Raw genomic sequence first — 13,587 nt, 5'->3', positions numbered from 1 at the left:
CATAGATACCAGTGGAGGCTGGCATGTTGATCTTATCAGAAGCTTCTTTGACTGTTAGCTGTCTGTTAGCTTTTCTGTACAGAGTTTCTCACCCACATGAAGTTTTAACATCATTAACTTTTCCTTTCCTTTCCTATTTCTTCTTTCTTTTTTATTTTTTTAAAAAACTCATTGAGTGTTGAAAATCATGATTGGCAGGCCTTTAAAAAACTGATTTTGCCACCTGGTCTATAGAGCGAGTTCCAGGACAGTCAGGGAAACACAGAGAAACCCTGTCTCCAAACCCTTCTCCCCCAAATAACTGATTTTTCTATATACAAATGAGTTATTCGTTCATAGCACAACATTCATCTCAAAGAGCATAAGAGACACTTGGTTCTGGAACCAAATATGAATGAACAGGGCCTGATAATGCTGATTTAAGTTACCCAAAATTCTATGTTCTAATATGCAAGCAGTTTCATATAATAAAATGAAGAAAGATATACCTGAAGGTGCTTTTCAAATACACTGAGGGAAACATCAGGTATGTGGTCATAGCAAAGCAGAGAAATCTCAGCTATCAAAAATTAGATGCTATATGATGACTCTTAACCTCGAGCTGGTAGTAACTATGGTTTTGTTAAATTAATATAGACCAATTTTTTTTTATATTTAGGCCACATGATCTGATACAGAGGTGAACAAGGAGTAGCTGTTAAGAGGGCAAAAGATTGTCCAAGATAAATTAGAATTAGATTCTAGGATTGCAACTTTCCAACCTTAGATTCATCAATGATTCTTTTCAGACCCAGCTTCTTTCCAGAAATTCTCATTAACACTGTTTTTGGTCATTATTACGAACTCATAAAAACTACTGCTTCAATGTCTATATTTTTACAGCTAAAGTGCAAGGATTCAGAAAATTTTAATTTAAGAAAAAGTAGAACTGATTTCTAAACTTCACCTCTGTCAGGCTTATCTAAAATACTAATTGAAATGTTAATTTTAAGATCCCTCCATAAATGGTTTGGGTCTGGTGCTTTCAAATGTTAATTATGGAAACTGAGAGAAAAATCTGATTATAAAATTTAAGAGACAACCTAATGTTAGCTAAAATTACCTTTATTGCTGAGAAGATGACAGGGTTGCAGCCATCTTAGAGAAGTATCAGACTAGGGGCAGCAGGCCCTGGGAAACTCACCAGAGGATGTGCTGCCCCTCTAACTAAGCCCTGGGAAACTCATCAGATGTGCTGGCCCTCTATCTAAGCCCTGAGAAACTCATCAGACAGTTGAGGCCTGTATACCAGACATTTCCTGCCATAACCTAAAGGCTATAATATAACATAACTGGCATAATAAACAAAGCAATAGATATATCTTATGGGATATCTATCAGAGGAAATAGATCTGCTGGGAGAAAAGATACAATAACATAGATTGCTAGAGGATATGGCAATTTCCTTGCAGACGCAACTCTCCAATCATTTCACACCAAGCATCTCTAACCTGAAATAAGCACCAATCCTGAGCTTGTAACTATATAGAGTTGGAATTCCCCTAAAATCCATACCCTAACCATTGTAAAAAAAAAACCCTGCTTGGTTGCTACTCTGGGTATTTCCTGCTCTCCTGCTGCATCAGATGGACAGAGAAACCTGGGTTAATTCACAACAGTAAAAAGACTCTTTATTATTATTAAGACATTTTCTATTCATTTTACATACCAACCACAGATTCCACTGTCCTCCTTCCTCCTGCCCACCCCCCAGCCTTCCCCACCAACCCATGCCCCATCCCCACTTCCTCCAAGGCAATGTCTCCAATGGGGAGTCAGCAGAGCCTAGTGTATTCAGTTGAGGCAGGTCCAAGCCCCTCCTCCCTGTACCAAGGCTGCACCAAATGTCTCACCATAGGCACTAGGCTCCAAAAAAGCCAGCCCTCCCACTCGGTACAGTCATGATCACACTGCCTGGGGCCCCCCTAAATAGTTCAAACTAAACAACTGTCTTGCCTATCCAGGTGGCCTAGTCCAGTACCATGGGGGCTCCTCAGCTATTGGTCCACAGTTCATGCATTTCCACTAGATTGGCTAGTCATTTCTGTACTTTTTCCCATCATAGTTTTGATGTCTCCTGCTCCTACAGTCCCTCCTCTCTGTCATCTATTGGACTCCTGGAGCTCGGCCTGGCACCCAGCCTTGGATCTCTGCATCTGCTTTCATCAGTCAATGCATAAGGGCTCTATGATGACAGAGTACTCAATCATCTGATCACCAGCGTAGGCCAGTTCAGGCACCCCCTCAACTATTGCCAAGAGTCTATAGCGGGGTCATCCTTGTAGATTCCTGGGAACTTCCCTAGCACTCTGTTTCTCCCTATTCCATGATATCTTCATTTATCATGGTATCTCTTTCCTTGCTTTCCCACTCTGGCCCTGTTCCAGCTCAAACATTCCATCCCCCTATATTCTCATCTGTAGCACAAATTGGTAGAAGGTGTTATTAATAAAAACAAAGCCGGTGCCAGTTATTGGATGAATGCTGCAAGATCAGAGAAGCAGAACAAGCCACAGCTTCCTCACCTTGCCAGTTCCTCAGCTGATCCTGTTTCCTCAGACTGGAGGCTTTGAGTCCTCATCCAAATGGATCTCAGTTAAACTGCTGCTAAAAGCCTAAAAGCTTAACCAGCCTCTAGTTCCTGGTTCCCATGCCTTATATACCTTTCTGCTTCCTGCCATCACTTCTTGGGATTAAAGGTGTGTGTCACCATGCCTGGCTGTTTTCAGTGTGGCTTTGAACTCACAGAGATTCAGATGGATTTCTGCTTTTGTAATGCTAGGATTAAAGGTGTGTGTGCCACCATTTTCTGGCCTATCTAGTGGCTGTTCTGTTCTCTGACCCCAGATAAGTTTATTAGGGTATACAATATATTGGGGAACACAATATCACCACACTCATCTCCTATCCCTTTCCCTCCATTACCCCCCTCCTCCCCAGTTTGCTCATAGAGATCTCATCTATTTCTCCTTTACTGAGCAATCCATGTATCCTCCCTAGGGTCCTTCCTGCTAGCTAGTCTCCCTGGAGCTGTGGGCTGCATTCTAGTTATCCTTTGCTTTACACCTAGTATCCACTTATGAGTGAGTACATACCATGTTTGTCCTAATGAGTGTGGGTTACTTCACTCAGGATATTTTCTAGTTCCATCCATTTGCCTGCAAATGTCATTCTTTTTCTCTGCTGAGTAGTATTCTAGTGTGTATATGTACCACATTTTCTTTATTCTTCAGTTGAGGGGCATCTAGGTTGTTTCCAGATTATGGCTATTATGAATAATGCTGCTATGAACATAGCTGAGCATGTGTCTTTGTAGTATGATTGAGCATTCCTTGGGTATATGCATGAGAGATCTTTCCATTTTCTGACATCTTCAATTTATTGCTTCAGAGAATTAAAGTTCTTATCACAAAGGTCCTTCACTTGCTTAGTTAGAGGTACCTCAAGGTATTTTATATTATCTGTGGCTTTTGTAACGGGTGATGTTCCTCTGATTTTATTCTCAGCCCTTTTATCATTTGTATATAGTAAGGCTATTGAATTTTTTGAGTTAATCTTGTATCCTGCCACATTACTGAAGGTGTTTATCAGCTGTAGGATATTCCTGGTAGAATTTTGGGGGGCAATTATGTATACTATCATATCATCTGCAAATAGTGAAAGTTTGACTGCTTCCTTTCCAATTTCTATCCCTTTGGTCTCCTTTTATTGTCTTATTGCTCTAGCTAGAACTTCAAGTACTATATTGATTAAATATGGGTTGAGTGGACAGCCTTGTCTTGTTCCTGATTTTAGTGGAATCACTTTGAGTTTCTCTTCATTTAATTTCGTGTTGGCTGTCAGCTTGCTGTAAATTGCCTTTATTATGTATAGATATGTTTTTTATATTCCTGATCTCTCTAGGATCTTTATCATGAAGGGGTGTTGGATTTTGTCAAAGGCTTTTTCAGCATCTAATGAGATGATTATGTGGATTTCTTCTTTCAGTTTGTTTATATGGTGGATTATATTGACAAATTTTTGTATGTTGAACCATCCTTATATCCCTGGGATGAAGCCTACTTGATCATGTTGGATAATTTTTTGATATGATCTTGGATTCAGTTTGGCAATATTTTATTGAGTATTTTTGCATCAATGTTCATGAGGGGATTAGTCTGTAATTTTCTTTGTTGCATCTTTATGTGGTTTGGGTATCAGGATAACTGTAGCCTCATAAAAAGAGTTTGATAATGTTCCTCCTGTTTATATTGTGTGGAACAATTTGAAGAGTGTTGGTATTAGCTGTTCTTTAAAAAGATGATAGAATTCTGCACTGAAACCTGGGCTTTTTTGGTTGGGAGACTTTTAATGACTGTTTCTATTTCCTTAGGGATTATTGGTCTATTTAAATAGTTTATCTGGTCTTGACTTAACTTTGGTATGTGGTACCAATCAAGAAAATTGTCCATTTCTTTCAGATTTTCCAATTTTGTTGAGTACAGGTCTTTGAAGTATGACCTAATGATTATCTGGGTTTCCTCATTGTCTGTTGTTATGTCCCCCTTTTCATTTCTGATTTTGTTGACTTGGATGCTCTCTCTCTGCCTTTTGGGTTATTTGGATAAGGGCTTGTCTATCTTGATTTTTTTCAAAGAACCAACTCTTTGTTTCATTGATTCTTTGCACTGTTCTCTTTGTTTCTATTTCATTGATTTCAGCTTTCAATTTGATTGTTTCCTGGTGTCGATTCCTCCTGGGTGAGTTTGCTTCTTTTTGTTCTAGAACTTTCAGGTGTGATGTTAAGGTGCTAGTATGAGATTTCTCCATCTGCTTTAGGTGGGCATTTAGTGCTATGAATTTCCCTCTTAGCACTGCTTTCATATTGTCCCATAAGTTTGGGTGTGCTGCACTTTCATTTTCATTGGATTCTAGGGAATGTTTAATTTCTTTCTGACCCATTGGTGATTCATTTGGGCATTATTCTGTTTCCATGAGATTGTAGGCTTTCTGTAATCTTTGTTATTATTGAAATCTAACTTTAAGCTATGGTGGTCTGATAAAATACAGAGGGTTATTCCAAAATTTTTTTTTTGTATCTGTTGAGATTTGCTTTGTGACCAAGCATCTGGTCAGTTTTAGAGAAGATTCCATGGGGTGCTGAGAAGAAGGTATATTCTTTTTTGTTAGGGTAGAATGTTCTGTAGATATCTATTAAGTCCATTTGAGTCATAACCTCTGTTAGGTTCCTTATTTCTCTGTTAAGTTTCTGTCTGGCAGATCTATCCAGTGGTTAGAGTGGGTTGTTGAAATCTCCCACTATTAGTGTGTGGGGTTTGATGTGCAATTTAAACTTTAGTCATATTTCTTGTACAAAGGTGGGTGCCCTTGTATTTGGAGCATAAATATTCAAAATTGAGACTTCATCTCAGTGGATTTTTCTTGTGATAAGTATGTAATGTCCTTCCCAATCTCTTTCAATTGATTTAGTTTGAAGTATATTTTAAGTCCATTTGATTGGAAAGTCTTTTCCCAGCCTTTTACTCTGATGTAGTGTCTGTCTTTAAAGTTGAAGTGTGTTTCTAATATACAGCAGAAGTAAGGATCCTCTTTTCGTATCCATTCTGTCAGCCTGTGTCTTTTTATAGGGGAATTGAGACCATTGTTATTAAAGACCAGTGATTGTTACTTCCTGTTATTTTTTTGGTGGTAGTGTTGTGTCTTTCTCTTCTTCAGTATTTGTTGGTTTGGGATTATCTATTGCCTGTGTTTTCATGGGTGTATCTAACTTCCTTAGGTTTTCCTTCTAGTGCTTTCTGTAGGGCTGAATTTGTGGATAGGTATTGTTTAAATCTGGTTTTATCATGAAATATTTTGTTTACTCTATCTATGGTGATTGAGAGTTTTGCTGGATATAATAGTCTGGGTTGGCATCCATTGTCTCTTGTGTCTGCATAGTGTGTGTCCTGAACCTTCTGGCTTTCAGAGTCTCCACTGAGAAGTCAGGTGTTATTCAGACGGGTCTGTCTTTACATGTTACTTGGCCTTTTTCCTTTGCAGCTCTTAATATTTTTTTCTTTATTCTGTATGTTTAGTGGTTTGATTATTTTGTGGCAAAGGGACTTTTTTTTATCTAGTCTATTTGTTGTTCTGTAAGATTGTTGTACCTTCATAGGCACTTCCTTCTTTAGATTGGGAATGTTTTCTTCTATGATTTTGTTGAATATATTTTCTGTGCATTTGAGTTGGTATTCTTCTCCTTCTTCTATCCCTAATATTCTTAAGTTTGGTCTTTCCATATTGTCCCAGATTTCTTAGATGTTTTGTGTTATGGCTTATTTGGCTTTAGTGTTTTCTTCAACTGATGAAACTATTTCCTCTATTTGTATCTTCAAGTCCAGAGATTCTCTCTTCCATCTCTTGCATTCTGTTGGTTATGCTTGTATCTGTAGTTCCTGTTCATTTACTCAGATTTTTCATTTCCAGCATTCCCTCAGTTTGTGTCTTCTTTATTGCCTCTATTATAGTTTTCAAATCTAGGGCTGTTTGTTTCACCTGTTTAATTGTTTTCTTGGCTTTATTTAAGGGATTTATTGATTTCTTCCAAATTTTATGTGACCTTTCTTCTATATTTTAAGGAAGAACTTCATTTCCTCTTTATAGGCCTCTATCATCTTCTTAAAATCATTTTAGGTTGATTTCTTCTACTTCTTCTGCTTTGGAATTTTCAGGTCTTGTTGATGTAGAACCACTAGGTTCTGATGGTGCTATATTGGTCTTTATGTTGTTGACTTTATTTTTGCACTGTTATCCACCCATCTCTTCCTCCACTCTGTGCAAGTGGTGTCTATGTCTGAGAGAGCCTCTCTTGGTCTGGTTGATATTTTTTGTCTTATGGGAGCTCTTGGTTTAATCTGGGCTCTTGGTCCAATCTATGCTGATAGATTCTATATCACAGGGAGCAGATCTTAGTTCAATGGGCACCAGTGGATTCTGTCTCAGAGAGCAGCTATTCTGAATCATTGTAGGGTGGGACCTGTTTTCCTGGTGAGGAAGTACGGGAAGAGGCAGGTGGCCAGTCTATAGGGCTCCAATAGCTTGGAGGAGGGGCACAGAATGTTCCCCCGGGGCCTAGGGTTTAGGGACCTGGTGTGTCCAGTCAAGAGATGGGGCCTTACCTGTTCCCAATCGGGCAGGACACTGGTGTTTCAGTGGTATCCCAGGGAGCTGTTTACTTGGTATGGAGGCAGGGGATGAGGCAGCTGCAAGACTCTTTGCTTTTGCATCAGATTGGTCACTTGGTAGTCTTTGGGGGACTCAAGGTACAACTTTTGTGTGTTCAAAAAATGTCTGAACTGCTTTTGCTAAATAAACTTAAAATGTAAAATTGAAAGCTTAGTTTCAGGATTGATTTGAATTTGGAGATGCTTGTGCCGTGGTTCCTTTAAAACGTATCTACTTTCACAATATAGAAATGAGTTAATTTTTGCTGTGGAATAGTTGCTAAGAGATAATACAGTGTGTTATAAATAATGTATTTGAAGATCTAAGTGTATAGCAGGTCCCTGCCCTTGGTTCTCAGTCTTTTTAATGTAGGACATTGGAAATAGGGCTCAGAAACAAGCTTGAGGATCATTATTTTCGAAATAGAAAAGAAAAAGCAGGCATGATTCCAGGGCCTGGGGGTTCTACTGTCTGCTGCCTTTACCAAATCAAATCCAGAGACAGTAACTGGTGGAGGCAAACCAGGAAAGAAGGCAGTCACCATTTTCAAAGTAGGAGGCATCACAGAACATTTTTTTAAATTTTATTTTATAATTTAATTTACATATCAGCCACAGATTCCCTTGTTCCCCCGCCCTCTGCCTTCCTCCTAGCCCAACCCCATTCCCATCTCCTCCAGGGCAAAGACTCCCCTGGGGATTCAGCTCAACCTGGTAGATTCAGTCAAGGCAGGTCCAGTCCCCTCCACCCAGGCTGAGCCAAGTGTCCCTGCATAAGCCCCAGGTTTCAAACAGCCAGCTCATGCACTGAGGACAGGTCCTGGTCCCACTGCCTGGATGCCTCCCAAGCAGTTCAAGATAATCAACTGTCTCACTTATCCAGAGGGCCTGATCCAGTTGGGGGCTCCTCAGCTATTGATTTATCATTCATGCTTTTCCATTTGTTTGGCTATTTGTCCCTGTGCTTTTTTCCAATCTTGGTCTCAACAATTCTCACTCATAAAAACCCTCCTCTTTCTTTCCAACTGGACTCTTGGAGCTCCACCTGGGGCCTGGCCTTGGATCTCTGCACCTGGTTCCCTCAGTCATTAGATGAGATTTCTAGCATGACAGTTACAGTGTTTGCCCATCCTATCACCAGAGTAGGTCAGTTCGGGCTTTCTCTCACCCATTGCCAGTAGTCTATTGTGGATGTATCTTTGTGGAATTCTGTGGACCTCTTTAGCACTTTACTTCTTCCTATTCTCATGTGGTCTTCATTTATCATGGTCTCATATTTCTTGTTCTCCCTCTCTGTTCTTGATCCAGCTGGGATCTCCCACTCCCCTAAGCTCTCTTTCTGTCAAATCTTGCCCTTCATTATCCCCACTCATGTCCAGGTTGTTCATGTAGATCTTATCCATTTCTCTGTCATTGAGCAATCCATGTGTCTTTCTTAGGGTCCTGTTTTCTAGGTAGCCTACCTGGAGTTGTCAGTAGCAGTCTAGTCATCTTTGTTTTACATCTAGTATACTCCTATGAGTGGGTACATACCATGTTTGACTTTCTGAGTCTGGGTTATCTCACTCAGGATGATTTTTTTCTAGATCCATCCATTTGCCTGCAAACTTCATGATGTCATTGTTTTTCTCTGCTGAGTAGTATTCCATTGTGTATATGTACCACATTTTATTTATCCGTTCTTCAGTTGAAGGGCATCTAGGTTGTTTCCAGGTTTTGGCTGTTACAAACAATGCTGATATGAACATAGCTGTGCAAGTGCCCTTGTGGTATAATTGAGCATTCCTTTGGTATATGCCCAAGAGTGGTATAGCCAGGGATGCAAGGGTGGTTCAACATAAGAAAGTCTGTCAATGTAATACACCATATAAACAAACTCTAAGAAAAAAAGCCACAGGATCATCTCACTAGATGCAGAAAAGGCATTTGACAAAATCCAACACCCCTTCATAATAAAGGTCTTGGAGCGATCAGGAATACAGGGAACATACCTAAACATAATAAAAGCAATTTACAGCAAGCCAACAGCCAACATCTAATTAAATGGAGAGAAACTCAAAGCGATTCCACTAAAATCAGGAATGAGGCAAGGCTGTCCACTCTCCCCATACTTATTCAATATAGTACTTGAAGTTCTAGCCAGAGCAATAAGACAACATAAAGAGATTAAGGGGATGCAAATTGAAAAGGAAGAAGTCAAGATTTCCCTATTTGCAGATGACATGATAGTATACTTGAGTGACCCCAAAGATTCCACTAAGGAACTGATATAGCTTATAAACACCTACAGCAACATAGCAGGATACAAGATTAACTAAAAAAAAATCAGTAGCCCTCCCATATACAAATGACAAAGAGGCTGAGAAGGAAATCAGAGACACATTACCCTTTACAATAGCCTCAAATGACATAAAATACCTTGGGGTAACAGTAACCAAGCAAGTGAAGGACCTATATGACAAGAACTTTAAGTCCCTGAAAAAAGAAATTGAAGATGTCAGAAAATGGAAAGATCTTCCATGCTCATGGATAGGTAGGATTAGCATGGAAAAAATGGCAATCTTACCAAAAGCAATCTACAGAATCAATGCAATCACCATCAAAATACCAACACAATTCTTCACAGACATGGAAAGAACAATTCTCAACTTCATATGGAGAAACAAAAAAACCCAGGATAGCCAAAAGAATCCTGTACAATAAAACAACCTCTGGATGCATCATGATCCCTGACCTCAAGGTCTACTATAGAGCTACAGGAGTAAAACAGCTTGGTACTGGCATAAAAACCGACATGTGGACCAATGATATCGAATTGAAGACCCTGACATTAATCTGCACACCTATGAACATATAATTTTTGACAAAGAATCCAAAAGTGTACAATGAAAAAAAGAAAGCATCTTCAACAAATGGTGCTGGCATAACTGGATATCAATGCGTAGAAGATAGATCCACAAATAGATCCACATCTGTCACAGAACATTTTTTAATAGGCCAATAGATTAAAAAAAAATCCTCGCACTTAGAAAAATTATGTATTCTGTGGTGGATGTTTCTTGAAGAGTACAGACAATTTTTGAATCTTCTGGTAATTTTTAGGCCTGATAAAAATCATCTATCATTATTAACATGCTAACAGGTAAAGGAAGGATGTCTCTAGAAATTTAGGGTAGCAAGATAGAAAAAATCAGTTTGCAAGTAAATAATGGAGATAATAGGTGGGCCTGGTATGGCTTTGTTTACTTTGTATATCAATGCTTAGCTAAGGAAAGCTACTTGCTTTGCATAAGACCTCCCTCCTTTAGAAATTTTCTTTGGTCTGTTCTGTTGCAATAAAAACAAACAAACAGAAGAAACAAAAAACAAAACAAAACATAAAAACAAAACAAAATGAAAAAACAGTGTCCAGATAGGCATTTAGGTTTTGGTTAGTATCCAAAAATCAAACAAAATTATTTTTAAAAAGAAAAATGAAAGAGGTTTTTTTTGTTGTTGTTTGTTTGTTTTTTTTTAAGTCAGAGGTCAAAAACAAGACAATTTCAAAGGTGATTATCTGGTAAACAGCTACATCACAAAATATAATGTTATTATCTTCAGTATATATTGGGACAGAGATAAAGCACAAACTGGAATGCTTCTCTAGATGTGTGTATTATTCAGAAAAATATGAGCTTGGATCCAAAGTTAATTTGTAAAAGAAATGTCTACCTCCCAAAGTTTCTTAGATGACATATTGCTAATGGCTATATATCATCTCAGTTTAAACAGCTAGGTGAAAGTGTTAATCTCACAGATTCAAAGAGAAAGACCACTTTCCACAAATTATGCTGAAATCAAAGCAAGCTTTAATGGCTGTACAGCAGAGCTGGTCCTGTGGCTGTCTACCCTTAAGATGAGGTTTTGAAAGGTCAACCTGAGCTGATTTTTAAAGCCTCTTTTATAGGGCAAAATATGCAGGGTGGGGGAAGTTGCTATCAACAGGGTTATAGAATCAGGGCCATTCTGTTAAGGAAATCTTCCTGGAACATTTGTTTCAGAATAGTCTACAGTTACAGGGGTGGGGTGTAGCCCGATTTCAAGAAACAGAAACTTAAGGGTTACAGTAAGCAAAAACTTAAATTACCTACATACTCAAAATGGCTCCAAGGGACAAAATGGAATTGGGCTTGTTCCTAAAATGTATATTATATAATAACCAATAAAAATCATTATATTTTACAAAGGGGTAATGTTATATTTAGAGTCTATATTCACTGGATTATTAAATTAAGTATTCACATTTATAGATAAAATGTCTTGTGTTATATGCGATGTAACTCACAAGTACAATATAATAAAATGTTATACAATTTTCATTCACTTCTGATTATATATACAGTTTCAAAGTCAAATCTATTTGGAAGTTCGATCTGTCTTTTCTGCTTTTTGAAACAAACAAGCAAACAAACAAACAAACAAGCAAAATGAGCACCTTTATCCTCACCTGAGTATTTCTTCAATTTCTCTTTTTTGTTTGAATATCCCATTGGAGTAATAATATTTTTTCTGGAAAAACTTGATATTGTAATGGACAGTGCTAAGTGTTTTGTATATTTAAAACTGTGGTGTGTAGAAGAATTTCTAAATGGTCTTATTAAGTAAAAAACATGGAGCCAGATATAGGGGTGAAAACCTGAGAGATCAGGGAAATAGGGAAAGCCACAGCTAACCTTACCTCACTAACTCTTCAGCTTCCAAAAGAGAGCTACTTTTGTCTACTCATGCCTATGTGCCTTGCTGTTCTGCCATCTGATTTGCTCTCTGTGCAGCTACATCACTTCCTCTTACTGCCTCAATCTGTCACTTCCTGTCTGGCTGTACAGACCTCCATACCTACATGGTTAACTAGTGTTGGAATTTAAAGCATAATAGATTTCAGGTATGCCTAACCTTTGCTTCAATGTTTCTTGATTAAATTGGACTGAAGGATTTTGGCACTATCTTTTTGACATCTATGACTTACCCTCTCCCCCAACATCAGATTAAATCAGAATAGCCAAGATGAATCTTTTCCTAGCTTCAAAAGATAATAGAGAACAAACTAGCTGATGTTAACTAACAAAGCCTTTAGAGAATATTGTTCAGAGACAAGGAAGAAGTTGTGTAGCATGGAATTGGTCATTCTGGGAATGATAGTGCTTGTCTGTATTCCCAGCAAATGGGGAGTTGTAGTGGGCCTAGCAGAAATGAAGATAATGTAAAAAGACACCTGTCTCTCCATCTAACAGACTAATGACAACATGGACCTCAAAATAATTTGAATTTCCCCAGGAAGTTCATACCAGGAGAAGGAAAAGTTGCTAGTTGGAAGAGAGGACACTTATTTCCTATTAGGAGATTTCATACAGTTCAAATAACTTTTCAGACCACCTAACAGATGAGACTGAAGCTTAGACAATGATAAATTAATAGTGAGTATGACCACAACTTGACTTGGACTTCTTAAATGTTCATATCCCTTGTCCTCTATTTAAACTTTAATCTCTCTTCAGGAATGCAGTGATGGACTTTGGAAATTTACTAGATCTCTTTGTCCTTCTTTTCAATGATGAAAAATAGAATAAATGTGACCATACTGAATAGATTCTTCTATTCTAATTTCCACAATTAATGTTATTGTTTTAATTTTCTTATTAAGGATAAGTGGCTGAACACAGTTTAAGACATAGGGTGTGTTCTCAATGTTTGATAAGAGCAGACTGGCTGCCTTCCTCCCAAACCAACCCCCTGAGGAACATATGCAAGGCTCTATAGCCTTTTCACATACTCTTACTTCTAATGGAATTAATTATCACAGCCTAAATGGTAAATAAAGTCAGCTTATAACAAGAAGCTCCCATCTATTCTAGGAAAGAGACCACCCCAGACTGTCCCATATACAAAGACCTAGATATGAGGTAGCCAAGGAAAATTGCAGTGCCAACTTAGTAGCAAGGATAGGAGGTAGATCTCTACCATGGTAAAACTACAGCTAGGCCACGTAAATAAGAGAACAAAAATCATAGTCTAATTAGTGGCTACCAGACTCTGCTAAGGTCTAAGAAAAGCAAGAACTGCATTGTCAAAGTAGCAATCCTGGCATGAGCTAAAAATCAACAGAGCAACCAAGTCAATAGCTGAGAGAGTAAGTTGAAGATGGAGAGAGGAGAACTTTAAAACATAACTGAGCAAGTAGCATATGAGACATTGGCCTGCTTATATATAAAGAAGCTATATGTAAAGAAGGGAGGTCACAGGGAAAGTGTCATAGTTAACTTCATCTATCAAGTTGACACAATCAAGAGTCACCAGGGAAAAGGAAAAC

The sequence above is a fragment of the Peromyscus maniculatus genome, chromosome X (genome assembly GCF_049852395.1).
Source record: "Peromyscus maniculatus bairdii isolate BWxNUB_F1_BW_parent chromosome X, HU_Pman_BW_mat_3.1, whole genome shotgun sequence".
NCBI classification, from domain to species: Eukaryota; Metazoa; Chordata; class Mammalia; order Rodentia; family Cricetidae; genus Peromyscus; species Peromyscus maniculatus.
Note: the sequence above shows the minus strand (reverse complement) of the source record.